General features: G+C 39.8%; 1 protein-coding gene, 1 pseudogene and 1 gene segment (V, D, J or C); 2 read left to right on the top strand and 1 right to left on the bottom strand.

Annotated features, from left to right (window-relative positions):
- The window catches only part of LOC118531230 (immunoglobulin lambda variable 5-39-like), a 416,407-nt gene that overhangs the window by 267,480 nt on the left and 121,939 nt on the right, over positions 1-26,988 (bottom strand).
- LOC118531233 (zinc finger protein 280A-like) lies at positions 8,286-10,114 on the top strand (annotated as a pseudogene).
- Positions 15,157-26,988, top strand: part of ZNF280B (zinc finger protein 280B) — a 103,049-nt gene continuing 91,217 nt past the window's right edge. For 6 of the 7 annotated variants that reach the window (XR_013443448.1, XR_013443447.1, XR_013443446.1 and 3 more), the window contains exons 1-2: positions 15,157-15,294; positions 16,100-16,158. The gene's annotated coding sequence lies outside the window, so the exon portion shown is untranslated. Of the gene's footprint in view, positions 15,295-15,316; positions 15,445-16,099; positions 16,159-26,988 lie in introns of those variants that run through there. The other variant, XM_078060718.1, reaches the window with a different exon arrangement.

The following is a 26,988-nucleotide window of genomic DNA, read 5'->3' on the forward strand; positions in this document are numbered from 1 at the left end:
CCAGGGTTTCTCAACCCAGGCACTATTGACATTTTGAGCTGGATAATTCATTGTGGTGGTGGGTCGTGGTAGGGAGGGCATTCTGAGTATTGTAGGATGTTTTAACAATATCCTTGATCTTTACCCACTAGATGCTAATAGTGATAATCAAAATACCATGACAGTCAAAAAACATCCCCAGCGGTGCCTGGGTGGCTCAGTTGGTCAAGCATCCGACTCTCGATTTCAGCTCAGGTCATGATCTCAGGATCATGAGAGACAGCCTTGAGTCTGCTTGAGATTCTCTCTCCTTTCCCTCTGCCCCTCCCCCACTTGCATGCTCTCTTTCTCTAAATAAATAAATAAATAAAATCTTAAAAACAAAACAAAACATCTCCAGACATGATCAAATGCCCCTTAAGGAGCAAAATTGCCCCTTGCTGAGAATCACCACTCTAGTTTTTCTGGACGGAAATGTTGAAAAATATATAAGAAATAGTCCATGAGGATAGAAGGGGTTTTCTTATAGCAGCTTCACTTACTCCTTTGAATGTCTTCTGGGTTGTATGCCCCAAATCAAAAGGATTATCGTGCAATCATTAGAGGTGGCATTCCTGTTCTTACCTCTGTTTCAAATTGTCACATTGATTGTTGCCCACGGAGGATTTGACACCCTGGGCTATGCACGCTAAAATGAATCTGAAAACGTGCAGGGAAAACCTTTCTCCTGTTAGGTGGAAGTGGGAAAAGGAACTCCCAAAGCCACTGGGTGTTTTCTCAGGTGGAGGGCACATGGCTGTTGAGGGTTTGTAAAGGGACTCCCTTAAATTTTAATCTAATTGGCCAGCATCTGGTTTGGGCAAGTGTGTTTCTAAGAGTTCCCTGGGCAATTCTAATGTGTGATAGGATGAAAACCACAGGCTTAATCCTCATAGATTAAATGGCTTTACAAAAGTGATAACCTAAAATATCACTTTTAGGGGTGGGCGATGGGAGGTGGGATTTGGGCTGATTCCGAGACTGAGCTACTACTAAAATCACCAGAAGGATTTCTATGGAGAGTTTTGGACCCTATTATTCCACATCATCCCACCTTACATGGTACCACTGACTACATTATGAACTAGTGAATTATAAAATTAACATGTCTTGGGGCACGAAGCTGGTTCAGTCTGGGGAACAAGTAACTCTTGATCTTGAGCTTGTAGGTTTGAGCCGCACCTTGGCTGTAGAGATTACTTAAAAATAAAATATTTTAAAAAAAATTAAATTAAATTAACATACCTTTTTTTCTTTAAAGATTATTTATTTATTTATTTATTTATTTGTAAAAGAGAAAGTGAGAGACAGCACGAGAGGAGTGGGAGGGAGAAACAAGCTTCCCACCAAGCAGGGAGCCAGATGCAGGGCTTGATCCCTAGACCCAGGGATCATGACATGAGCCAAAGGCAGATGCTTAAGAACTGAGCCACCCAGGTGCCCAAATTAACATATCTTTAGGTTTGAAGTGCCTAACTGATAATTCACAGGCCAAATAACCACACAGATGTACTTTATTTGGCTTCATCATATTTTACAACTTTAAACATTACTTTCAAACATTTTAGAAATTTAAAATTTCAATGCTGTGCTTGGAAAACAGAAATGGCAACCACCAGCATTGCCACCAGGCAGAAATCATATAAAACTGAGCACCATCTAATCCTTTAGAATGGCTGAATCTATTTCTAAATCCATCCATGTACATTTATTCAATAAATATTCTTGAATGTCTGCTGTGGTCCAGGTCTTTGATATAGGTCAGTGAATGAAACAGACAAAAGTCATTCTCTTCATGGGACTCAGATTCCAGCAAGGGAGGCAGGCAATAAGCATAACAAATTAGTAATCACATAGTCTATTAGAAGGGGATGAGAGCCATGGAAAGATGCACAGGACATAGAGCAGGGCAACAGGGCAGGGGATTCTAGGTGGGGGAGAGTGGGCATTTTAAATAGGGTAGTCAAGGTGGGCTCCATTGAGAAGCAGCTCTGCCACAAAGACTTGGATATGGGACAAGAATCAAGAGGGTGTCTGTATGAAAAATATTCCAGAAATAAGGAACAAGTGCAAAGGTCCTAATGCAAAAAGGTCAGTGTGGCTGGAAGAGAGTGGGACAGGGCAAAGTACTAGGAACCTATGGGGGGTCCAGGAGGAATTTCTCACCATTGAGACTTTCCTACTGTGGAAACCTGTCACTTCATTTAACCCTGCTTTCCTACTGGAAATGCCCAGGGCTACTTGAAAAGCCCGAAAGGCAGTTCTTCCACAGCTCCCAGGCAAGATTAAGGACCCTCTGTTCCAATGCCACTTTGAGTTTCATTTGTCACATTTACACATAATGACGTTTTATTTATCTATTTATCCAGCTTTATTGACATATAATATTGTGTAAATTTAAGGTATACAATATGTTGGTTTGGTAAGAAAGTATTTTTAAAGTCATATCAGGTTATGGCACTTTAGAACATTTTAATTAGCAAACTGGATTTCTGTTCTAATTCTGTGACTTGGATGCACTGGAAGGAGTGGGAATACAAATATTTTTTGGCTATCAGGGAAGCTTGAAGCCTTCCCTTCCCCGAAGAAATCGGTAGTCAAAGAGGGCTATAAGGCCATCGGGAGGGATAGCCTGAGATTCAATTTAGAAGATGTTAAGGGAAGGGAGAGTGAAGAGGGTGAGAGGTGACCAGAGCAAACCAGCATATGACCTTTGATCCTTGGAAATGGATTCAGAAAGGAGTGGGCTGATGTCTAGAAAAAGCTCTTGGGATTAAAGTGGGGACTCCTGGGCATCCCCTGGGAGCTGATTCTTCTAGTTCAGACCACCTGAGCAATTGTGGAGTGAGACCAGCTCCCCTTGCTGTCTGTGGGGACAGGGAGAGAGAGGACAGATTTTTGTTCTCCTTAGCTGGAGTGATCTGTGAGAACTTCTAGCGCCTGGAAGAAGACATGTGCCCTTTTAGGTTCCTTTAGCTTGAGCTCTGTTGGAATAGCTGTGTGGACTCCCTTCCCTTGCCCCTGCTGACGCCTGATAGCTCAAGACCCAGCTAAACTGGAGATAAGGTGGTGGGGCTTGGGAGGACAGAGAGAGGAGGGGGCACTCCCACCACCTACCTCCAACCTGGCAGGCAGCCCCTGGACCTGGCCTTGAAGCCCCACCCACATTCTTTCCTTGGTGGGGGCAATTTGTTTTTTTTTTTAATTTAATTTTATTATGTTATGTTAATCACCACACATTACATCATTAGTTTTTGATGTGTGTTCCATGAGTCATTGTTTGCGTATAACACCCAGTGCTCCATTCAGTACGTGCCCTCTTTAATACCCATCACCAGGCTAACCCATCCCCCCACCCCCTCCCCTCTAGAATCCTCAGTTTGTTTCTCAGAGTCCATAGTCTTTCATGGTTCATCTCCCCCTCCGATTTCCCCCCCTTCATTTTTCCCTTCCTGCTATCTTCTTCTTCTTCTTCTTTTTTAAAATTTTATTATGTTATGTTAGTCACCATACAATACATCATTAGTTTTTGATGTGGTGATCCACGATCCATTGTTTTCGTATAACACCCAGTGCTCCATGCAGTACGTGCCCTCCTTAATACCCATCACCGAGCTAACCAATCCCTCTTCCCCCCTCCCCTCTAAAACCCTGTTTGTTTCTCAGAGTCCATATCTCTCATGGTTCATCTCTCCCTCCGATTTCCCTCCCTTCATTTTTCCCTTCCTTCTCCTAATGTCCTCCATGCTATTCCTTATGTTCCACAAGTAAGTGAAACCATATGATAATTGACTTTCTCTGCTTAACTTATTTCACTTAGCATAATCTCCTCGAGTCCCATCCATGTTGATGTAAAAGTTGGGTATTCATCCTTTCTGATGGCTGAGTAGAAAGAGAAATTAGAGAAACGATTCCATTTACAACAGCACCAAAAACCATAAGATACCTCGGAATAAACCTAACCAAAGAGGTAGAGGATCTATACTCTAGGAACTACAGAACACTCATGAAAGAAATTGAAGAAGACACAAAAAGATGGAAAAATATTCCATGCTCATGGATCAGAAGAATAAACATTGTTAAAATGTCTATGCTACCCAGAGCAATCTATACCTTCAACGCCATCCCGATCAAAATTCCAATGACATTTTTCAAAGTGCTGGAACAAACAATCCTAAAATTTGTATGGAATCAGAAAAGACCCCGAATCGCCAAGGAGATATCGAAAAAGAAAAACAAAGCTGGGGGCATCACGTTGCCCGATTTCAAGCTATATTACAAAGCTGTGATCACCAAGACAGCATGGTACTGGCACAAAAACAGACATACAGACCAATGGAACAGAATAGAGAACCCAGATATGGACCCTCAACTCTATGGTCAAATAATCTTTGACAAAGCAGGAAAAAACATGCAATGGAAAAAAGACAGTCTCTTCAATAAATGGTGCTGGGAAAATTGGACAGCCACATGCAGAAGAATGAAACTCGACCATTCTCTAACACCACTCACAAAGATAAACTCAAAGTGGATGAAAGACCTCAATGGGAGACAGGAATCCATCAAAATCCTAGAAGAGAACACAGGCAGTAACCTCTTTGACATCTCCCACAGCAATTTCTTTCAAGATACATCTCCAAAAGATAGTGAAACAAAAGCAAAAATGAACTTTTGGGACTTCATCAAGATAAAAAGCTTCTGCACAGCAAAGGAAACAGTCAACAAAACAAAGAGGCAACCCACAGAATGGGAGAAGATATTTGCAAGTGACACTACAGATAAAGGGCTGGTATCCAAGATCTATAAAGAACTTCTCAAACTCAACACCCAAAAAACAAATAATCAAGTCAAAAAGTGGGCAGAAGATATGAAAAGACACTTCTCTGAAGAAGACATACAAATGGCTAAGACACATGAAAAAATGTTCATCATCATTAGCCATCAGGGAAATCCAAATCAAAACCACACTGAGATACCACCTTACACCAGTTAGAATGGCCAAAATGGACAGGGAAAGAAACAACAAATGTTGGAGAGGTTGTGGAGAAAGGGGAACCCTCTTACACTGTTGGTGGGAATGCAAGTTGGTACAGCCACTTTGGAAAACAGTGTGGAGGTTCCTCAAAAATTTAAAAATAGAGCTACCCTATGACCCAGCAATTGCATTACTGGGTATTTACCCCAAAGACACAGATGTAGTGAAAAGAAGGGCCATATGCACCCCAATGTTCATAGCAGCAATGTCCGCAATAGCCAAACTGTGGAAAGAGCCAAGACGCCCTTCAACAGATGAATGGATAAAGAAGATGTGGTCCATATATACAATGGAATATTACTCAGCCATCAGAAAGGGTGGGGGCGATTTGCATCGAAGGTTTTGGCAATCACTCTGGTCATCAGCCGAAAATCCAAACAGGATGTTCGGAAACCTAACTGGAGCCGCATTTGGATATTATAGATTGGATTTTAATGGTCTTATAAAAGGGGTGGGATCTCCTGATCAGACCTCACTCAGAAAGGCATGTGGAGATCAAGGTCAGAGCTCCACTGGAGCACGACTTGGTGCAGCTGAATGCGAGGGAAATTTCTCAGGAAAGCAGAAACAAGGACGCTCCAGCTTTTGCCTCCCTTGCGGCCCAGAGTGGGAAATATGGAGGCCCACCGAATCATCTGGAACACTCCTGGGACTGGTGAACTAATAAGATACTAATAAGTATCTTCCACTTTGCTTCTCTTAAACCATGGGTGGACAAACTTTTTCTGTAACATAGTAAATATTATAGGCATTGGGAGACATGCAGGCTCTGTTGCAGGGCTGGACTCTGCCATAGTAGTGCCGAAGCAGCCACCGACAGTAGCCTTAAACCAGTGATCACAGATGTGTCCCAATAAAACTTTATTTGTGGACACTGAAATTTGAATGTCATAATTTTCACATGTCACAAAATATTCCTTTGGGTCTTCCCAACCCAAGTTTTTAAAAAAAATGTAGTATGTACATAATAAGTGTAATATATATATATATATATATGACATGATATATATATATATCTAAAACATATAATGTATATAAAGTAAAAAAAAAAATATATATATATATATACACATATAAAGTAAAAAAAACCTTAAAAATGAGCCATTTTAGCTCACTGGCTATGCAAAAACAGGAGGTGGGCCAATCCCTGGCTTAAACCATTTGCAAAAATGCAGCTAGCATCCTATTAGTGAATTGCAAAATAAATTTAATGGGCCACAATAAGCTTATGGAAAAAAATTAGAATTTTTCATTGAATCTAAGATGCCATCAACTGTAAGACACAACATTATTTCTCCTATCACCCTATAATACAAAGAATATATGCTGCCAAACAAACTATTAAATGTCACCGATGAGATGCAGTCTTATTTCAGAAATGGGAAAATGGAAACACTAACTGTTCCTTAGCATCGATAAAATTTGTTAATAGCATAGAAGGTTGCATATCCATTACAGGGAAGGCATTGTTTCAGAAAACTTTTGTTACAACTACACATACCCAGCCCTACAACTGGCTGGAATGTTTCCCTTGCATGATAATGTTAAATCATTTGGATTTGGATTTCACTAAATGCTTGGAGAGCCTGGAATTAGTGGGTTTGGGCCTATTGTACACATAAGTGATCATATTGATAACAGCTACTAATTATTTGTGTAGCAAAGATTTAGCATTGACAGTATGCTAGGCATCTAGGATGTCTGGAACTTAGGATACAGCAGTAAAGGAACCACAAGTCCCTTTCCTCCCTCCGCCTACTGGGTGGAGATAGAAAACAAAAGCAAGATACATTTATATAGAGTTGACCCTTGACCAGCATGGAAAGGGTTAGGAGCACCAACTCCCTGCGCAGTAGAAAATCTGTGTAAACTTTTGACTCCCCCCAAATCTAACTACTATTAGCCTACTGTTGACTGGATGCCTTACTGATAGTATAAACAGTCAACTCACAGATATTTTGTATTTTCATGTATTGTATATTGTATTCTCATAATATAGTAAGCTAGGAAAAAGAAAATGTTATTAAGAAAATCATAAGGAGGGGCACCTGGCTGAGTCAGTAGAGCATGTGACTCTTGAACTCGGGGTTGTGAGTTTAAGCCCTACGTTGGGTGTGTAGATTACTTAAAAATAAAATCTTAAAAAAAAAAAAAAAGGAAAATCGCAAGAGAAAATATATTTACAGCACTCTGCCGTATTTACTGAAAAAATGTGCATATAAGTGGACCTGTGCAGTTCCAACCCATGTTGTTCAGGGTCAACTGTATTGGGTGTTAGGCAGGTGATAAGTACTAAGTTGAGAAATAGCGTTGGGGGTGAGTAGGGATGTGAGTTGGGGGAGGTGGTGATTTTTGATAGCATGGTTAGGGAAGCCTTGCTGAGAAGCTGTAGGACCTGAAGGAGGCCAGGAGCCAGGATGGGGATATCTGAGCATTCAAGGCAGGGCGAGCCACAAAAGTCTTGAGGAAGTATGGGGTGTGGTGCCTTGAGACTCACGGAGTAGGTGCAGTGGAGGGAAGCAGAGGCAGAAAAGACAAGGACTGGTGGGTATGGGCCAAAGGCCTAGGGCTCTTTTTGACATTTTGTGTTCATTGACCTTTCTTCTGAGTGAGTTGGGAAGCCATTGGAGTTCTATAAGCAAAAGACTGCCTGCCAGCTCTTTTACATATTTTAACAGGAGCACTGGGGATGCTATGGGGAGATATGACAAAAGAGGTATGAGGTTGGAAACTTCTGCAATGATCCAGGGATAGAACATGGTATCTTCAAACATGATCCAGGGAGAGAATAAGATGCCTGTAGTCATGATCCAGGGAGAGAACGTGGTGTCTTGGATCAGGGAGGGGGCAGTAGGGGTAGAAGAGAGTGGTCGGGTCCTGGATATCTTTGGAAAACAGAGCAGGCAGGGTTTGCTAATTGATTGGCTGTGGGGTATGGGGGAAAGATTGACAAAGGATGTCTCCAAAGTTTGTGAACTGAGTGACTAGGAGTGTTTACTCAGAAAAGGAACACGGCAGGAGGAGCAAGACTTTTTTTAGGGTCTAAGTTTTGGTAAGATTGGCTAGAGATCTTAAATATCCCAGAGGGTACACCTGGGAGTAGGGGGAGGCTAGCGTGATGCCTAGGGTGCTAAAATGCAGGAGGCAGGTGCTCTGAGATGCTGAACCTGTGCCTCTTTAACTCTTGCCCTTAAATATTGTGCCCCAAACCCTCACTTGCCTCACCCTAGTCATGGCCCTGCAAGAGGGCATGTTGAGCTTGCAATTGCTGGAGACCTGGGGGGCTGGAGAGGTAACTCTAGGACTATCTTGTCACCTAAATACTCGGAGCCTGTTTTCTCAGGTGTAAAATAAGGATGCTAATAGTTATCTCAGCATTTCAGGAGAGGATTAAATAGGCAATGATTTTGGGTTTTGGAGTAAATACTATTGGTTTTATTCAGATAGTAATTTACAAAAAGAAAGCACTGGAAGTTGAGGGGACCTCTTCAGGCAAAAAGCAGTTGTAAAATGGCAGGTCTTTCCTTGTCATGTGAGGACAAACAAGTGCCAGAACCACTAGAGAAGAACATAGAATCCAAACACAGGAACAGGGAAAATGAAGATGTTGAGCTGATTTTAGTAGGAGTGGAACATGTAAATGAAGATGCAGAAATTCTCTTTATCAGAGCAATTTCAAATTCCAAACCAGTCATTTCAAACATTTTGAACAGAGTGACCCTGGAATGATATTCCAAAAGAAAGAAAGGCTACTGGAGTCAAGATCCTGCTTGTGCATTGCAGCCCGCAAACCACATGACCCATGGGCCCTAATAGTGGCCACCCCAATCTGCATGGAGAGTAATAGATCATCCTATTATTTTTGAGCCTTCATCTAAACCTGATTCTAAAATGAGCTCACTACAGGTCATGCCTCACAGTCCCTCAGATTTGCTCTCTCCCTATCTCACCGTCTACTTGGAGTTATACTTTTTGTAGGAGGCAAGGAGAAGTCCTTGCAATTCAAAGCAACTTTCCGCTCCCAATATAATTTATACAGTGGAAATCCCAGAAGACCTAAACTCAGTGATGGAATCCCAGGAGGACATTCCTCAGCTGTGGCCATTTCTCTCCTACAGTGAGCATGAGCACAACCTCAAAACGTGTCCCATCTTCATTAAGCCATGTTCAGAATGGAGCATTATTTTCTTGGGCTTATGTAAATGATAGGACATATTTCAATCTTATGGATCTAGACACACACACAAAAAATAGTTTGAAAAGCCTGGAAAAACCAGACTTTTTAGTCTAGCAAGTCAAAATTAGACTGTTGATCCTAAGAAAGAAAATCTGATCATGTTACTTCATGACTTTTACTATGGGCAACCTAAAGGAGACAGGCAGCCAAAACAGAAGACTCACACAACCTTTAAATGCCTCAGCTGTTTAGAAGTTCTAAAGAATGTCAAGTTTATGAGCCATGTGAGGAGCCATTTCGAACTTGAGAAGCAGAAGGGTGACAGCTGGGAAAGCCACACCACCTGCCAGCACCGCCACCCCCGATTTCCCACTCCCTTCCAGCTGCAATGTCACATTGAAAGTGTACACACCACCCAGAAACCCTCCGCTGTCTGTAAAGTTTGCGGATTGTCATTCAAAACAGATCAGGTTCTCTTACAGCACATGAAGGACAATCAAGCCTGCTGCCCTATGTGTGCCAGATTTGCAATTACAGATCGTCAGCCTTTGCTAATGTGGAAACACGTTCCAGAACATGCCATGAAAACACTAAGAATTTGCTTTGTCCATTCTGTCTCAACATTTTCAGAGCTGTCATACTCTACATGAATCATTGTTGGAGGCACCAAAACAAGAGTCTTTCAGTGTTCCAAATGCCGACTGCGGTTTTTCACTTCAAAGGAGAAAACAGAGCATCAAACCAAGAATCATCGAGCTTTTAAAATGCCAAAACAATTGGAAGGGTTGCCTCCTGAAACAAACTTCAGTTCAACCAAGTTCAAGAGGTGCAGCATCCATTCTTGTGAGCAACGCTCACTTCTAGCTGTCACCTGTAAAATCTAAAAAGAGGACTGCCATGAACTCTAGCTATTCCAGATGTTACCACAGCTAGCATTATAGCTCAAATTATGTTCTGCCCACCCCCAGGGATACTGAAAGTCAGAATTGAGGCTAGGCCATCTGTACATCATGTCTGTGGATGATAATAGTCAGTGATAGTCAGGTTTTACGGTGACAATTCTTTAGGTCCCTACTGTCAAGAAGTAGCATAGAAGGCTTCCTTATGCTCCTTCCCAGTCAACCTCTCTCTGCAAAGTAACCACTATTTTGACCTCTACTACCAAAGATTCATTTTTTTCCCCTGTTTTTAAGCTTTAAGTAAATGGGAATCACACAACAGATTTTTGTCTTTTTTTCTTTAAATAAGTGGGATGCATGCATTCTTGCTGTATGCAAGCATAGGATGTTCTTTTTCATTGCTGGGTAGAATCCCATTGAATGAATATGGTAGAGTTGTATATGTCCATTTTACTCCTGATGGACTTTGAGGCTGATTCTTTTGCTATTTGGAATAAAGCTGCCATGAGTTGATGCATGTCTTTTGGCAGACATATGTAGTCATTTCTCTAGAATATATGTATAATAATGAGAAATTCCAGAACTACACTGATTTAGCTTTTTAGTGCAGATTTTGTCAAACATTTTGTCAGAGTGATTGACATAATTTACAGTATTGAGAATTCCAGTGCTGCAGATACAATACTTGGTACTGTCAGTCCTTTCCATTAGTGCCATTCTCTTGAAGTTGTAGAGGTACGACATTGTTGTTTTCATCTACATTTCCCTGATGAGTAATGACCTGGAGAATATTTTTTTTTCATATGATCATTGGCCACTTGAATACCATCCTGTTTTATTAAGTACCTATTCAAGTCTTGCCCCCTCTCATTTATTTATTTATTTATTTATTTATTTATTTATTTATTTATTATTTTAGAGAGAGAAAAAGAGAAACAGCAGGAGTGGGAGGGGCAGAGAGAGAGAGAGAGGGAGAATCTCAAGCAGACTCTGCAGTGAGTGCGGAGCCCAACTCGAGGCTCGATCCCAGGACCCTGAGATCATGACCTGAGCTGACACCAAGAGTCAGATGCCCAAACGACTGTGCCACCCCAGTGCCCCATCTTTTTTTTTTTTTTTTTTTAACTAGACTGTCAATTGGGAAGGGCATGAGGGAACTGCTGGGGCACTGGAACTGTCCCACATCTTGACCTGGATGGTGGTTTCACGGGTGTATATATGTGCATTAGGGTTGTTGCTTCATGGTGCATTATATTTAAGAAATTATTGTCTACTAAGAACGTAAATATATTCCTCCTAAGTTTTCTTCTAGAAGCTTTACTGTTTAGCCTTTTGCATTTGGAGATTAGCATTTAAATCAGCAGACTGAGTAAGCAAGATAAACCCTCAGCAACATGGGTGAGCATTATCCAATCCAATCCATTGAGAGCCCTAAGATAACAAAAGTGAAAGAAAAGAAATTTTCCCCTGTCCTTTCTTGAGATGGGACATCCATCTCTCCTGCCTTTGGACATCCGAGCTCCTGGTTCTTGAGCCTTCAGACTGAGACTGAATTATGCCACCAGCATTCCTGGTTCTCTAGCTTGCAGACAGCATAAAGTGGGACTTCTTGGTCTCCATAATTGCATAAACCCCATCTCTCTCTCTTTTTATCCTATTGGCTCTTTCTTTCTAGAGAACGCTGACTAATACAAATATCTGGGAGTTTAAATTCCCCAGCATTGTTGTTCAAAGTTGTCGTGGCTATTCAGGTGCTTTGTTAAATTGAAGTGGTTATAATGGCCATCCTTGTCTTGTTCTTAGACTCATATATAATAGTTCATCATTAATCATGGTGTTAGCTGTAGGGCTGTTTGTAGCTACCCACTGACTTTGGGGGAATTGAGCTAGAAATCAATAACAGAAAGACAATTGAGAAAAAAAAAACCCAAAGTTCAGAAATGAAGCAATATAATTAAAAACAGGGCTGGGACTAGGGTGTAGGAAGCCAGGGGCCTAAAGAGCAAAGTGCCATGTTTGCACTTTCACAAACCTCTTAAATACTGTTCTCTCTGCTCATTATAAGATGGAGCTAAAGCAGTTAGAAGGAATTCATATTTAAACTGCATATATTTGAAAAGAAGAAGGGTTGGGGTGGGAAAAATGGGTGAAGGGGATCCAGAGGTTCGAACTTCCAGTTATAAAATAAGTCATGGGGAGGTAATGTATAGCTTGGTGACTATAGTTAATAATACCATAGTGCTTAATCCCATTGGATGAATATGGTAGGGTTGTATATGTCCATTTTACTCCTGATGGACTTTGAGGCTGATTCTTTTGCTATTTAGAATAAAGCTGCCATGAGTTGGTGCATGTCTTTTGGTAGACACTTGTAGTCATTTCTCTAGAATATATGTACACTAATGAGAAGAGATTTACTAAGAGAGTAAATCTTAAACGTTCTCATCACAAGAAAAAGAATTTGTAGCTATGTTTGGTGACGGACGGATGTTCACTAGACTTATTGTGATCGTTTCACAATATATACAGATATTCAAATATTGGATCGTTATGTTGTATACCTGAAACTAATACAATATTTATGTCAATTGTCCCTCAATGAAGAAGAGGAGGGAAGAGAAGGAGAAGAAAGTTCGGAAAAATAATGATCTAAATCAGTGCTGTTGAGGGTGCCTGTGTTGGTTAAGTGTCTGTCTTCAGCTCAGGTCATGATCCTGGGGTCCTGGGATCAAGTCCTGCTCAGTGCGGAGTCTGCTTCTCCCTCTCCCTCTGCTGCTCTCTCTCTGTCAAATAAATAAATAAAATCTTAAAAAAAAAACCCAGTGCTGTCAATAGAAGTTTCTGCAGTGATGGAAAGATGGAAATGTTCTATATCGGCTGTGGCCAATATGCTACACGTGACTGCTGAGCCATTGAAATGTAGCTAGTATGACTGAGGTACCTGATTTTTAATTTATTTAATTTTGATTAATTTAAAATTAAATTTAAAGGTAAGGTAAACAAATCTTCCTTATAAATGAAGTCCAAATAATTTCTGTACTCTCAATGATTTGTGTATCTCATAGATACTCTCCCCTCAATGAGACTACATGTCCTTTCCTGAGGGTGGGCTAGATTTAGTGACTTGCCTCCAAAGAGTGGAATATGGAAAGGAGAAAAAAATAACTACAGTGGAGAAATTAGTGGTAAGTCACAGTGATATCATGTATCCCTGATGGTAAGTGATAAGGACATATCACCTCTGTAGTATCATTCTAAAAACCTATATCCCCAGTGTAACCATGAGGAAAACATCGAACCCATATTGAGACATTCTGCAAAATATCTGACCCTTAAGGACTCCTTAAAATTGTCAAGGTCATGAAAAACAAGGAAAGTTTAACAAACTGTCATAGACCTGAGTAGGCTAAGGAGACACTGTGACTAAGTGCAGTGCAGTATCCTGTATGGGAATCTGGAACAGAAAAAGGACATTAGTAGAAAAACTAGTGAGATTTGAATAAAGCCTGGAGCATAGTTAATAGCAACCTAATGAAGGATATTGAAGTAATTTTGAGGCCTAAAGGAGGTAATTTCCCAAATACACATTTTAGACATTGAAAATGCTTTCTCTGTATCTACATCCTCTTCATTTTGCCCATGGTATACTTCACTGAACAGAAATCCTCAAATGCAAAGGATCAATAATATTTAGACTGTGTGATCTGACCATAATACAACAAGATGAGAAATTTACAAAGGAATTGCTTTTTAAAATCCCACACATTTGGAAAATAAATACAATATTACTATATAACCCTTGCGTTAAAAAGAGAATTACCAGGGAAATTAAGACATACTTAGAATTGAATGATAATGAACATATTATGAAGCAAAAATTATAGGATACAGTTAAATTGGTACTTAAGTAAATGAAGGTAAATTTATAGCATTACATATAAGAGAAATAACTGGGAGTTTACAAATAAACCACCTACGCATTTATCTCAAAAAATTGTAAAGAGGATAACTTCGTATGGCGACAGATGGTAACCACACTTATGGTGATTACTGTGTAATGTGTAGAATGTCATATCGCTACACTGTACACCTGAAACTAATATAACATTGTATATCAACTACACTACAATTTAAAAAAAAAATTTAAAATATTGTAAAGAGGAACCACAGAACCTATAGAGATAATAAGAAAGTAAAGAGTGGAAAATATAAATGAGCTAGAGATGAAAATCACCTTATAGTTTAACAACCCCAAAAGCTTTTTTTTTTTTCCTTTTCGAAACATTACTAAACTAGACAGACCTCTGGCAGAAATGGCAATTTAAAAAAATCTGTAAAGGGCCAGATAGTACATATTTTAGGCTTTTGAATATGATTTCTGGCAATTAATCAACTGCTGTTTTAAGAGGAAAGCAGCCATAGACAATACCTAAAGGAATGGGTATGTCTGTGTTCCAATAAAACTTTATTTATGGACACTGAAATTTAAATTTTATATTATTTTCACATGTTACAAAATAATATTCTCTTTGTGGTTTTTCTCAGACATTAACGAATGTAAAATTTATTCTTAGGTCGCTGCAAGCTATACAAAAATAGGTGCCAGGCTATTTTTGTATAGCTTGACTAGATGCAACATCAAGAGTATGGGCGTCAAGACTCAGTTGCGTGGTCAAGTTCTCTTAAACACGGGGCGGGCAGCTAGTGTTTTACGAAAAAGGGACCACACCTGAGGATTATGAGAACTAACCTCCAAGTGGGCAAACATCTCCCCTGATGGACTGGGAGCTTGCCCTTACCCTTGAACCCTGGTCGGCTCTGCAACCTTGGACCTCCCAAGACTCTTCCAAGGACTGAGGGTCATTGCTGACGCCCTCACCCATTTCAGCCTGACCCCGCGCCCAGGGATCGCCACCAGGGGCGCCAGAGCGCGCGCAGGCGCTGGACCGGCCTCGCCGCCAATCAGATCGCAGCGCCCAGAGCCGCGCCGGCCTGGGGCCCCGCACCTGGCAGCCAATCACAGATCGCAGCGGGCGCGCGTGCGGAGGCGGTGGCGTCGGCGGCGCCTGGGGCCTGAGGAGGCGTCGTCCCCTCAGGCTTCGCCTGGGGAGCGCCTTGGGGCGGTGCGCCTCCGGCGGCTCAGGGACTGCTGCGGACCGGGGCCGGTAAGGATGGGGGCGTGGCGCGGCCCCAGTGTTCCCAGAGGGGAGATGGGAGGGATTCCGCGGCCGCAGCCCCGCGGGCCACACGGCTCCTGGTCTCGCTCTGCCTGAGCGGCCTGTGCCTTTTGCTGCGGCCTCTGAAGGGAGTGTCGGGTAAGCGGCCTCTGGCGGGTCCTGAGACCCCCTTCACGCACACCCCCTTACCCGATCTCTGCAGGCGCCTTTCAGGCAGCATCCCCTCCCCCACCCTGGCGGGCCGCCCCCATCCCCCAAGCCTGGGCCCAGCCTGGGCCTCCTGCAGAAGGGGCCTGCTCTGGCTCCTAATACCTTCCCCTCCCCCGGCCCGCTGGGGTCTCTTGTGGAACTTAAGGCGTTTAAACGTCCCCAGCCAGCCTCCTCCCCGTTCTGGGCATCTGTCGGCCCAGACCCTTTAAGGCGATTCAAGCATTTGTGAATTCATTTATTGCTTCCTCGCCCCTGCCTCAGCGCCTTGTTAATTTTTCTGGTTTACTCTATCTCTGCCTGGACTCTATTTCAGACTCTTTTCACCCTACTGAAGTCCTCCTGACAGCCAGGACCCGGGGTGGTTTCCAGGCTTTGGATCTGGGCAGTTGGCAGGCATAGTGTTTTCTTTACTGAGAGAGGGTAGATGGGAGGAACAGGTGTGGGGGAAAGGACACCAGTTCTCTTCTGGTTAAGTGTGAGATGCTTAATGAACATCCAGATGGCAATATCAGGTAGGCAGTGGGATATAAAATATTCCTGTAATGTGTAAGTAGCCCTAATCCTCCTCTATGGTTGCCTCAAGGATGTGACCTTCTCCTGCCTGGAATATCTCAAGTTTAGAAGTTTCAATGCACACCTGAGGTAAGATGAGAGGTCTTTATAAGGACCAAGACTGTACCACTTTTCTTCAGTTTTCTCTTATTTTCTTCTGTGTTAAAATACTACTATTTAGACAGTGTTTCCTGAGTGTGTATGACCTGAATATGTCTGATAAATTCAAGCCAATCACTGATTTAGGTAATTCTGGAGCTCTCTATATTGCTTCCTTAAAAACAGGGAGGGTGGCATTCTTTCACCTGCTCTCTTGAAAGGAAAAAGAAAGTAAGAGGATCAGACGTTTAAGCTATGTAAAACTGACTTCTTTTACAATGGTAGTAGGAGGCTAAAATGGGCTGTTATGCATACCTAAGATTTCAGCTAATGTATTAAAGTATTAAAGTGGTTCATTCAGGGTAAATGTGTATTGGTTAAAAATGATTACATAGGTTTAGTTTGTTCATTTCTACAACCTTTTCCTAAGGGCTTTATTTCATGAAGTAATTGAATGTGACTGGGTAGGGGAGGCCATATGAATTCATTTCATGCCAGTAGGCAAAACAATAAGTAAGTTGTATGCCCAGTAACTTGTGTATATAGCGCAGTGAGACCCATTATATAGTTAGTTATCTATTGCTGTGTAACACATTGTCTCAAACTTAATGACCTAAGAAATGTTTATTTCACTGTCCTGCTCTAGAACCTAGGACTGGTTTAGCTGGGTGATTCTGGCTCAGGGTATCTTATGAGGTTGTAGTGAAGCTTTTGGCAGGATTGGCCGTCTCTGAAGACTTGAGTTTTGTTGGATGATCAGTGTCTGAGCTTGCTCACTTGCCTGTAGTTCTTCACTCTGTGGGCCTCTCTATGGGGCTGCTCCTGTCATGGCAGCTGGCTTCCCTCAGAGTGAGTGATTCAAGAGAGAGCTTGCTCCCAAGATGAAGTGCAGAGTCTTTTTCAAAAGTTGCATACCATTACTTCTGTATTTGCTTAGTCACATAGGCTAACCCTGTGATAGTGTGGGAGAGGACTACACAAGAGTGTGAATACCAGGAGGCAAGATTCATTTGGGGCCATCTTGGAGACTGGCTACCACACCCATTTATCCACCATTCCAACTCTTTTCCATATTGTTCTATTATTATGAGTGAATTATTTGGCTCCAGGCTAAGGGCAAAACCTCCCCTTGTGTACTAAATCCAAGCAGTTTTTGTTTTTTCAGGAATATTGTTCCAGCAAGTCTCCTCTTTGTCCTGGATTAAGTTTTCAGTTTCTCTGGATCATTCTCATCAGCGAACAGACTGATTGTAATGTCACCTCTCATTAAAAATCCATCTTTTAATTGCACATCCCCCTTCTGCTTATTTTATTTCATATTTGCTTTTCATTAGAGGAAAATTTCTCCAAGGTTGTCCATTGCTTCCTCCAGTTCTCCCATTCTCCTTTAAATCCACTCGTGTTAAGATCACCAGTGAATTCCACAGTGCTTAACCCAATGGTCAGTTGTTACTTTTTTTTAGGATTTTATTTATTTATTTGAGAGAGAGAGAGAGAGAGCGAGCACCAAGGGAGAGTGAGAGAGAGAAGCAGACTCCCTGCGGAGCAGGGAGCCTGTTGCAGAACTTGACCCCAGGACCCCAAGATCATGACCTGAGCCGAAGGCAGATGCTTAACTGACTGAGCCACCAGGTGTTCTGAATTGTTAGTTATTAATTTATGTGATCTATCGCAGCATTTATCAGAGTCACTCATTTCTTCTTCCCTGAAAATAATTTTTCATTTGGATTACAACATGCTTTTTCTCCATTCTCCTTTTATCATTCCCCACCCACCCACCCCTAGTTGGCTCTAAGTAACTCTTCCTTCTTCGTATCCTTTTCTGGTTTCTTCTCATGTTCCTGACCTCTAACCAATGGAATGCCCCAGGACTTGGATATCAGACCTCTTTCCCTAGATGACCTCATCCAGTCTTGTGTTTTAAATAACATTACATGCCAAAGACTCCAAAATTTGTGTACTTAGCCCAGGTCTTTCCCTGAGCTCTGGTCTCATATTTACTTGCTCAGCATCACCCCTTATATGTGTCATCCTTTTCTTCCCATCCCAAATCCAATCTATCAACAAATCTTGTGGACCTTCAGGTTTTGATCTAGAATTTGACCCCTTCTCAGTATCCCTGTCTTGTATTATAATAATCTTTTGTCTGTATTATTTCAGTAGCCTCTTAACTTGCCTTCCTGCTTCCAGTTATTACTTTCTAAAGTCTTATTTCTTCACACAGCAGCCAGAGTAATCCTTTTGAAATGAAAGATCATATCACTCCTCACTCAAAATTCCCAGTGACCTATTATACTCAGAGTAAAAACCAAAGAACTTAGAATGGACTACATTAACATACTACAACAAACTCATTCTTTGATCTCCTCTCCAGTTTCTCTCCCTTTCCATTGGCTTGCCTATGTTAGCCTCTTGACCAGTCCTTAAATTTGGTAAGCATGCTCCAGTCTCAGAGCCTTTGTATTTGTTCTTCCTTCTGCTGGAGAATTCTTCCCCAGATCTCCATAACCATGCCATACAAATATCAGCCTGCCTTCATACTACCTGGCTCATTTTCGCCTTTATTTTCTCTATAGCATTTATAACCATTTGAAATTTTATATATATGTATACACACATATAATAATATAAAATATTTTATATGTTTTATACTACATTATGTATTGAAATATGTAATATGTGATACTATAACATTGCATGCAATAACATTATGTGTGTATATTTTCTTAAATGTATTTTCCAGTTACCTCTATTGCAGTGTCAGCTCCCTGAAGAAAGGGTCTTTGTTTCAATCACTACTATATCCCCAGTACCTAGACCAGTACCTGGCATATGTTAGGATCACCAAATACTTCCTAATACTCAAATTCCTCACAAACACTATCTTGATGCTTCTCCCTCCCCTTTTCTCTGTTAGGGGTTAGGGTTAGGAGATTGTCAAAACTGTATGATTCTTTATGATTATGCTCTTGTGTCATTTCTTTGTTTCTCAGTATTTTGTGGACAGGAATATGTTCTAATTCTACTAATTTAATATGTTTTATAGTTGTAGTTCATCCAAAATAGTGAACATCAGAACATTACCAACCTTGTATGTATGACCACTCATAGAACTTATGATGATCTTTCCATAGAGTAACAATTTCTCCCTAATTTCTTAAAAAGAAAGAGAGAGAGAGAGAGAGAAAGAAAGAAAGAAAAAGAAATTCCCCCCTCCTCCTTTTTTTGCACCCAGAAGTTCTAACACAGCATTATTATGTTAGGGTCAATTTGATATGAAAAAAAATAATAGTGACTATCATATTTTGGTTTCATAACACTTAAAAAATTTGGGTACAAGTTATTTTAAGCCATCCTTTGTAAGTTCCGTACACTTATCAACCACAATATTCTTAGGTGCATTCCTTATTCTTTAAATGTATAAATTAGTCATTTGATTAACACTGAATAGTAGAGTTCTGAGAGTTCAGCTTAAGCATTAGAATTGTATACATTTGAAAACAAACTGTGGATGCTTTGTGGAAGTCTTACCAGGATTTTTCCTTTGGGAGCTTTCCAATAGCAGGGAGATACATGTTACATAGAGATTCATGACAGGGCACATCTAGTGTGCATAGAATATGCTCTCACCACTTTCACAACTTCCAGATTCCTTACAAGTAGGTTGATTAATTTATCACTGAAATTGTTTTATTAATGGGGGAGGAAGAGAGAGAAAATAAGCACGCTTCCCTGTGAGTGCAGAGCCCGACATGGGGCTTGATCTTACAACCCTGAGATCAGGACCTGAGCTGAAATCAAGATTCGGATGCTTAACTGACTGAGCCACCCAGATGCCCTGAAATCGGGGTATTTTTAAGAGTGAAAAGTGGCACTATTAAAAAATACATGGGGGGCGCCTGGGTGGCTCAGTCATTAAGCGTCTGCCTTCGGCTCAGGTCATGATCCCGGGGTCCTGGGATCGAGCCCCGCATCGGGCTCCCTGCTCAGTGGGAAGCCCGCTTCTCCCTCTCCCACTCCCCTTGCTTGTGTTCCCTCTCTCGCTGTGTCTCTCTCTGTCAAATAAATAAATAAAATCTTAAAAAAAAAAAAAATACATAGGGGCAGCAGGTCAAATTCAATTGTCCCGGTCAAATCAGGATATTTAGCAGTCCTAATGATAATTGATACCTTAGTATCAGAGTGGTGTCCACTCTACTATCTATCTATCTAGAAGATACCCATCTATCTAGATGTCCTATCTATCTAGAAGATACCCATCCATCCCTAGGAATGTATACCTTCCACTACAAATTTGTAAATTGACCACTTGATACTAGTTTAACTCTCTTTATGGGCTAGATTAGTTTGCCTTGTTACCGTAATCCTAATTACCTAATTCTTGTTACGTGAATGGAGTCTGTTTAGAGGCTTTGAAAATTTAGTATCAGTTGTTGGGATGTGGTGGTGGTGGGGTCACACCAGCCTATTGCTAGGCATTTTTTTGTTTGAGATATAATTTACATACTATACAATTCACTCAGTAGAATGCAAAATTGAATGATTTTTAGTATATTCACAAAATAGTGCAGTCTTTACCACTATCTAATTCCTGAACATTTCATCAACCCTAAAACCCTGTATTAGTTTCCTGTGGCTACTATAACATATTACCACAATCTTGGTGGATTAAAACAACAAAAATTTATTCCCTCTCAATTCTGGAGGCCAGAAGTTAGAAATCAGTTTCACCTGATTTTCTCTGTTAGGGGTTAGGGTTAAATTTCTATATAATTCCCTTGCCCAATTTCACCTGACCTAAATCAGGGTGTTGGCAGGGCCACCCAACCCCAGAGACTCTAGGGGAGAATCCATTGCTTGCCTCTTCCAGTTGGCATTCTTTGGCTGTGGCCATGTCATTCCAGTCTTGTTACGAAGCTTTCTCCTACAGTATATGTGATATCTTCTGCCTCTCTTACTGAGGATACTTATGATGGTATTTTGGGCTCATTTGTATAATCCAGGATAATCTCCCCATCTCAAGATTCTTAATCACATCTGCAAAGACCCTTTTCCCAAGTCAGATAACATATATATGTTTCAGGGATTAGGATCCAATATTTTTTGAGGTCATTATTCAACCTACTACATTTCCTCATTCTCTCCCCACCCCAGCCCATGGCAACCACTAATTTATTTCTGTTTCTGTGGATTTGCCTATTGTAGACATTTTTTGTGAGAGGAATCACAATATGTGGCCTTTTTGTGTCTGGCTTTATTCACTTAGCATCTTTTCAAGGTTCATCCATGTCATACATGTTCAGCAGTACCTTATTTGTTTTCATGGCTGAATAACATTCCATTGTATGGCTGGCTATACCACAGTTTGTCCATTCATCAGTTAATGGACATTTGGATTGTTTGCCCTTTGTGGCAATTATGAATAATGCTGCTGTGAACATTGTTGAGCAAATTTTTGTATGGACTTAACGTTTTCAACTCTTTGGGGTATATACCTAGGAGTGAAATTGCTGGATCATATACCTCTATATTTAATTTTTGAGATGCTGCCAAACTGTTTTCCGAAGTGGCTGACCGTTTTACAGCAGTTGTACTGGCGATATATGAGGATTCTGATTTCTCCACATTCTCTGTGACACTCTTTACTGTTTCTCTTTTTGATTATAGTCAACCCAATGGATATGAAGTGGTATCTCGTTGTGATTTTGATTTACATTTCCCTAATAACTAATTGTGTTGAGCAGCATTTCTTGTGCTTATTGTATTGTATTATTTGTATATCTTCTTTGGAGAAATGTCTATTCAAATTTTTTGCTCATTTTTTTATTGTGGTAAAAAACAGGTAACATAAATTTTACCATCTTAGCCATTTAAGTGTTAAATATATTAACATTGTTTTAAAACAGATCTCTAGAACTTCTCATTTTGCAAAATTGAAACTCTGTATCCATCCCATTAAACAACAAAGTCCCTTTTTCCCTCTCTCCCTAGACCCTGGTATCCACCATTCTACTTTTTGTTTCTTTTTGTTGCTTTGACTACTTTAGATAACTTCACATAAGTGGAATTAATATAGTATTTGTGTTTTTTGTGACTGGCTTTTTAAATTTAGCATAATGTGTCCTCAAGATTCATGGGTGTTGTAGTATGTGACAGGACTTCTTATAACTGGATAATATACCATTGTATGTATATACACATTTTTAAAATTTATTCATCAGTTGATGAACATTTGGGCTGCTTCCACCTTTTAGTTATCAGAACAGTTCTGCTGTGAACATGGGTGTGCAAATATCTCTTTGAAATCCTGTTTTCATTTCTTTTGGATATATATCCAGAAGTGGGATTGCTGGATCATATGGTAGTTCGATTTTTAATGTTTTGGGGAACCTCTTTTGCTTTGCATAGCAGTTGCACCATTTTACATTCCAACCACAGCACATAAGGATTCTAATTTCTTCATATCCTTACCAGCAGTTGTTATTTTCTGGTGTATTTATTTATTTTTATATATTTTAATAGTAGCCATCCTAAGGGGTGTGAGTGATATATCATTGTGGTTTTGATTCACAATTCTCTGATTACTGTCATGTTGAACATCTTTTCATATAGTCGGCCATTTGTATATCATTTTTGGAGAAATTTCTATATAATTCCCTTGCCCATTTTTTTAGTTTTTATTTAAGTAATCTTCCCTCCCACCCCAATGTGGGGCTCAGACTCACGACCATGAGGTCAAGAGTCACATGCTCTTTAGACTGAGCCAGTCAGGCAACGGCCTTGCCTGTTTTTAAATAGAGTTGTCTTTTTATTCTTCTTATATAAGAGGTCTTTATGTATTGTAGATACAAGTCCCTTATCACATATATGATTTACAAATATTTTCTCCCATTCTGTGGGTTGTCTTTTTACTTTCATGATGGTATCTTTTGAAGGACAGAAGTTTTTAATTTGATGAAATCCTCTTTTATTAAATTTATTTAAATTTGATTAATTAACATATAGTGTATTATTAGTTTCAGAGATAGAGTTCAGTGATTCATCAGTCTTATATAACACCCAGTGCTCATTACATCCTGTGCCCTCCTTAGAATGCCCATCACCCAGTTACCCCATCCCCCCACTCCCCTCCCCTCCAGCAACCCTCAGTTTGTTTCCTATGATTAAGAGTCTCTTATGGTTTGTCTCCCTGTCTGATTTAGTCTTGTTTTATTTTTCCTCCCTCCCCCATGCTCCTCTTGTTTTGTTTCTTAAATTCCACATAACAGTGAAGTCATATGATAATTGTCTTTGAATGACTTATTTCGATTAGTATAAATAGCCTCTAGTTCCATCCATGTCATTGCAAATGGCAAGATTTCTTTTTTTTTTTTTGCTGGCTGAGTAATATTCCATTGTATATATATACCACATCTTCTTTATCCATTCGTCTGTCGGTGGACATCTGGGCTCTTCCATAGTTTGGCTATTGTGGACATTGCTGCTATAAACATTGGGGTGCAGGTGCCCCTTCAGATCACTACATTTGTATCTTTGGGGTAAATCCCTAGTAGTGCAATTGCTGAGTCATAGGGTATCTCTATTTTCAACTTTCTGAGAAACCTCCATACTTTTTTCCAGAGTTGCTGTACCAGCTTGCATTCCACCAACAGTGTGAGAGCTTTCCCTTTGATGAAATCCTGTTTATTTTTCTTTTGTCATTATTCTTTTGGTACCTTGTCTAAAAAACCATTTAATTCTATTTTTTTAAAAAAGACTTACAGTTAGCTCTTACATTTAGTTCTACAGTCTATTTTGAGTTATTTTTTTTTTTTAATATGCTGTGAGTAGGGGTCCAACTTAATTCTTTTGATGTGGATGTTCACTTGTTCCAACATTTTTTGAAAAAACTTACTGTTCCCGACTTAATTATTTTGCTATTCTTACTGAAAATCAATGGATGATTAGTGTATGGGTTTATGGGTTTATTTTTGGACTCTGAATTGTATTCTATTGATCTGTGTTTCTGTCTTTTTGCTAGTACCACACTCTTGATTACTGTAGCTTTGTAGTAAGTTTTGAAATCAATGTGAGATTTTCATTTCTTCTTTTTCAAGATTGTTTTGGCTATTCTGAATCTTTTGCATTTCCATCTGAATTTTAATTTCTGTGAAAAAGCTGGGATTTTGACAGATCACTATCGGGAATCTTGCCATTTTAACAATATTAAATCTTATGCATGAACATGGGATGTATGCATTTACTTAGATCTATTTTAATTGCCTCAGCAATGTATTCAGTATAATTCAGTGTTTTCAGTATGAAAGTCTAGCATTTTTTTCTGGAAATTTATTTCTAAGTATTTTACCCTTTTTAATGCTAGTGTACATAGAATTGCTTGTTTAATTTCATTTTCATAGTGTTTATTGCTAATGTATAGAAATATAATTGATGTTTTATATTGATCCTATATTGTTTATTCTAATACTAATTCCTCAGGATTTTCTATATACAAAATCATGTCCTCTTCAGTATAGTTTTATTTCTTTTTTCCAGTCTGAATGCTTTTTAATTTTTTTTTCTTGTCTGATTGTCCTGGTTAAACAACTTCCAGTATAATGTTGAATCAGAATGGTAGAAGTGGACATCCTTGTCTTGTTCCTGATCTTAGAGGAGAAGCTTTCAGTCTTTTTTTGCTATGAAGTGTAATGCTAGCTGTGGGTCTTTTACAGATGCCCTTTGTCTGAGAAAGTTCCCTTCTCCTGGTTGTTGAGTGTATTTTTATTCCCTCCTTGCAGAAGGGTGCTAGATTTTGTCCAGTGCTTTTTTTGCGGGCAAATGTGGGTTTTTTTGGTCCTTTATTCTATTGAAATGGTATAATGTTGATTGATTTTCATATAATGAACCAACTTTGCATTTCTTACATAAATCTCACTTGGTCATGGTGTATAGCCCTTTTTATATGTTATTAAATTGTGTTTGCTAGTATTTTGTTAAGGATTTTTGCCTCTCTTCATAAGAGATATTGGTGTCTAGGTTTTGTTTGTTTGTTTGTTTTTTGGTCTGTGATATCTTTGTTTAATTTTGGTATAAATAGTACTGGCCTCAGAATGAGCTGGAAAGTTTTCTCTCCTCTTCTAATTTTTGGAGAGTTGATTCTTCTTGATTGTTTTGATTGAATTTACCAGGATAGTCATCTGATCTTGGATTTCTCTTTTGGGAATTTTTTTTATTACTAACTTAATCTCTTTACTTGTTTTGGTTCTATTCATATTTTCTAGGTTTTTTTTTCAGTCAGTTTGGTAGTTTGTGTCTTTCTAGAAATTTGTTCATTTCATCGAGGTTATCATATTTGTTGAAATAGAATTGTTCATAGTGTTCCCTTAATTTTTTTTTTTTTAATGAATTTCAGGGGGCCTGGGTGGCTCAGTTGGTTAAGTGTCTGCCTTTGGCTCAGGTCATGATCTCGGGGTCCTGGGATCCAGCCTGGGGGGCTCCCTGCTCCGTGCTTCTTCTTCTCCCTCTGCCCCTTCCCCTGCTTGTGCACGTGCTCTCTCTTTCTCAAATAAATAAAATCTTAAAAAACATTAAAAAAAATTTCTGTGTGGTTGGTAGTAATTTCTGTGTGGTTGGTAGTAATATCCCCTCTTTATTTAAAAAAATAATATATTGAGCGTGAAATTTGCATAACAAAATCAATCACTTTAAAGTGAAAGATTCAGTGGCATTTAGAGCATTGTACATCTGCTGCTTCTATCTAGTTCCAAAACATCTCAAACATTCCAAAGTAAAACTCTTTACCATTAAGCAGTTTCTCTCCATTTCTCCTCTCCCATCCCCTGGCAACTACCAATCTGTGTTTAGATTCTATGCCTTTATTGAATGAGATCTTGCCATTTGCAATGACATGGATGGAACTGGAGAGTGTTATGCTGAGCGAAATAAGTCAATCAGAGAAAGACATGTATCATATGACCTCACTGATATGAGGAATTCTTAATCTCAGGAAACAAACTGAGGGTTGCTGGAGTGGTGGGGGGGTGGGAGGGATGGGGTGGCTGGGTGATAGACATTGGGGAGGGTATGTGCTATGGTGAGCGCTGTGAAGGGTGCAAGACTGTTGAATCACAGATCTGTACCTCTGAAACAAATAATGCAGTATATGTTAAGAAAAAAAAAAGAAGGTAGTAGGAGGGGAAGAATGAAGGGGGGAAATCGGAGGGGGAGACGAACCATGAGAGACGATGGACTCTGAAAAACAAACTGAGGGTTCTAGAGGGGAGGGGGGTGGGAGGATGGGTTAGCCTGGTGATGGGTATTAAAGAGGGCACATTCTGCATGGAGCACTGGGTGTTATGCACAAACAATGAATCATGGAACACTACATCAAAAACTAATGATGTAATGTATGGTGATTAACATAACAAAAAAATTAAAAAAAATATTCTATGCCTTTATCTATTCTGGATATTTCCTGTAGATGAAATCATACAATATGTGAACTTTTCTGTCTGACTTCTTTCACTTTGCATGTTTTTAGAGTTTATTCAGGTTGTAGCATGTATCAATACTTCATTCCACTTTTTAAAAATTAAGTTAATTATTTTTATTGAGGTATAATTGACCTATAACATTATATTAGTTTCAGGTATACAGCATGATTTGGTATTTATATAAATTGTGAAATGCCCACAATAAGTATAGTTAACATCTGTTACCATACATAATTTTTTTTGTCTTGTGATGAGAACTTTTAAGATCTCTCCTAGCAACTTTCAAATATGCAGTACAGTATTATTAACTATAGTCACCATGTTGTGCATTACATCTCCATGACTTACT

Source organism: Halichoerus grypus, chromosome 13 (genome assembly GCF_964656455.1).
Source record: "Halichoerus grypus chromosome 13, mHalGry1.hap1.1, whole genome shotgun sequence".
Lineage (NCBI taxonomy): Eukaryota > Metazoa > Chordata > Mammalia > Carnivora > Phocidae > Halichoerus > Halichoerus grypus.